This window comes from Dipodomys merriami, unplaced genomic scaffold (assembly GCF_024711535.1).
Source record: "Dipodomys merriami isolate MVZ:Mamm:240054 unplaced genomic scaffold, mDipMer1.0.p SCAF_279, whole genome shotgun sequence".
NCBI classification, from domain to species: domain Eukaryota; kingdom Metazoa; phylum Chordata; class Mammalia; order Rodentia; family Heteromyidae; genus Dipodomys; species Dipodomys merriami.
This window is the reverse complement of record NW_027204259.1, coordinates 947,751-950,713: the sequence shown is the minus strand read 5'-3', so window position 1 is coordinate 950,713 and position 2,963 is coordinate 947,751. Positions and strand designations below refer to the sequence as shown.

At 32.7% G+C, this 2,963-nt stretch overlaps 1 pseudogene; it reads right to left on the bottom strand.

The window, feature by feature from the left end:
* Nucleotides 1-205: 205 nt before the first annotated feature.
* Nucleotides 206-302, bottom strand: LOC138837916 (U6 spliceosomal RNA; annotated as a pseudogene).
* Between the last annotated feature and the right edge of the window lie 2,661 nt (nucleotides 303-2,963).

The following is a 2,963-nucleotide window of genomic DNA, read 5'->3' as shown; positions in this document are numbered from 1 at the left end:
ATTTTATTTCTTTGGGATAAAATTATAATGTTATCTAATTTCAAGTTTTGTAAAGGTTATGCTATGTAAAGGCCTTTCTAAGGTGAAGAATTAATACACTGATGTCAAACTAACCTTTAATTCTATAAATTACATGTATTGTTACACTTGTTTTTTGTAATTAACTTTTTAATAACTGTTTTTCATTTCTTGCATCAGAAGAATGAAAAATATGGAATACTTCACAAATTTTCATATCATCTTTGTGCAAGTGCCATGTTAATCTCTTTATTGTAATTTGGGTAGACCTGCTTCTGAAGTATGTAGTACCCTCTAAATTTAAGTACTTAATGATTTAATCTTTATACAGGCATCTATCCATGGTTCATTATTTGTAACAAGGAACCCTTTTTGTTCCTAAAAATGCTATTGATCTTATTACTCTAAAAATCTGTGTATTGTGGAAAAAACATATCGTTTGGTCGATTACTTACATTTACAATTTTTTGTCAATGTCTATTTTGTCATTTTCATTTTAAATTTCATCATACTTTGAAACCTTTTCAGCTAAGTCCAAAGGTGATGGCTTTTCAATACTTATTTATCAACTCAGTTAGCTTTGTAGAGCTAATGGATTCAAAGTAAGTCTTGCTTAAGAGCTACTTCTAAACTTCTGCAGCTTAAAATTTCCCAAATGAGGTCTTACTGGGACAAATGTCTACCTGAACCTTTACCCTTCTTCCGTGTAGGAACAGACCAACCAGAATATCTTACCCTGACAGCATAGATTTTCTTACTGGAAGAAAACTAATCTTAGTTACAAGGAATCATAGAGAGATGAACAGTTCAGACCGAATTGTTCGGAATGGAAGGTATTTTATCAAAATATAATTGTTTATTATACTTATCATTTCAAAAGTAGCTAAAGCCAAGAAGGTGAAAAAATTGTTCATATGCATGATTACCTACTGTTCTAGCCTGTCCATCATCCAACCTGGCAGGAATTTACACTACTGATTTTCTATCACCAAATATTTCCATAGGTCCTGAAGAAGGCCATATGTTTCTCCTTGATATTAGGCCTTAAATTGGTAATGTTTTAATCATATTGTTTCCTCTTGCCTCTAGGCTGTAAATCTACAAATGGTAAAGCTTGAAGTCTAACTCTACCAAAAACTGAGATAGAGATAATGGAATAATACTTTAAAACAGAGTTGCTTTTGATTCCCTAACCACAACACAATAATGTAAAACAATTTTTATTTTATATATACTTATATATTTTATATTTATATGTGCTGATTTTAAATTTTACACAGTGAATCTAGAAAATAATTGAAGACTCATCTCAAATGCTCATTTCCTACGTTATTTCAGGACCCCAATTCCTTACAAGAATTAGCAGAAATCAATTGTGAAATGCAAGGCAACTTAAAATGAAAGATGAGATCACAAAATCTGAGAGAAAGTACTGTAATTCAAACTTTCAATTTACACATGACCAGCCCATATGAGTGAACAAAATCACAAATGAACAAGATTATTTTTAGTACCCCTCTCCTAATGAATAATGAAAGATTTCAGTGCAGCCAAAAAAAATAGTTTCTGTAGGGCTGGGAAGGTGGCTCAGTGGTAGAGCACTTGCCTTGCATGCCTGAGGCCCTGGGTTCGATTCCTCAGCACCACATAAGCAAAAAGAAAAAAGCCGGAAGTGGCGCTGTGGCTCAAGTGGTAGAGAGCTAGCCTTGAGCTGAAGAGCTGAGGGAAAGTGCCCAGGCCCATAGTTCAGGCCCCATGACTGCACCCCCCCAAAATATAGTTTTGTAATGATAGATCCATAATTGGTCTACCAAGGCTAGGAATACTTGATTTAGAGGTCAAATATCATTTAGAAAAACATTAACTGGGAAGATCCTTAGTTTTTCAAAACACTGGTAGTTCAGTAAAACTAGGTTCTGTGGTATAAAAATGTTGTCATTCTCAAACCAATGATAACCTACATTTAATCTCCTGAAAGTATACTCATTTTCAAATAAACTATTTAAAATCACACATGCCAAACCCTTGACATGTAGATGATAGTGCATTACAATGTTTTCAAGTGTAGGGAGCAAGTTACAATAGAGTTGATTTACGTACCCAGCACTAATACCAAACAAGTTAAACCATTCATTAAAGTGTAGAAATAGTACCCCTCACCATTTGTGTTGTTTAGTAGGTGCCTTCCAGAAATGTGTTAAATAGATCAGCCTCCCATATTTCAAAACCAAATATTAGCTAACAAAGTAAATTTCATCAAATAAGAAGGTACATTTGAAAAAGTCACTAATAGCTGCCTTATCATGTGTTGTTTTATGTTTTCCCTATCTGTTTAACATAGTAAGAAATATGATTTTAAGTCTTGAATATGGGTACTGATGAGAGATGTGACAAACATAAAATCTGTCTTCTATTTCTGTCATATTCCTTTAAGAAGTAAATTTTAGTTTTGTTCTTTTTTCCAAAACGTATAGGTAGTAGAAAAAATTATCCTATGTAAAATAAAATAATCACACACCATTGTCCAAAGCTATTTATAAAAACTGGTAGTTAGGAATAAATTCTAAGCCATTTTTAAACTTTCTTATTGATTAAAGATTAATCTTCCAAATGAATGAGAATAAAATCATGTCTAAGTGCTTAACATCTCCAGTCTTGCAAATTGTTATTGCAGATGAATGAATTATGGAAATATAAGCTGACAACAGTTCAAGTCTATGTGAGAGTGAAACTCCATGGAATGTATATAAACCTTTCAAAGTATTAACAGGCAGTTTAACAGAATGACTATCAGGAAATTGAAACCAGAGAGGAACAATAGTCAAGAAATAGAATGAATGAAAAATGGAACAAGGGGCAAGTACAGCTAGAATACGCAATGTACATATGTAATAAAGGAAGTGGTAAATCTGAACTAAATCATGGAGAAAGGGTTGGTTGAGAAT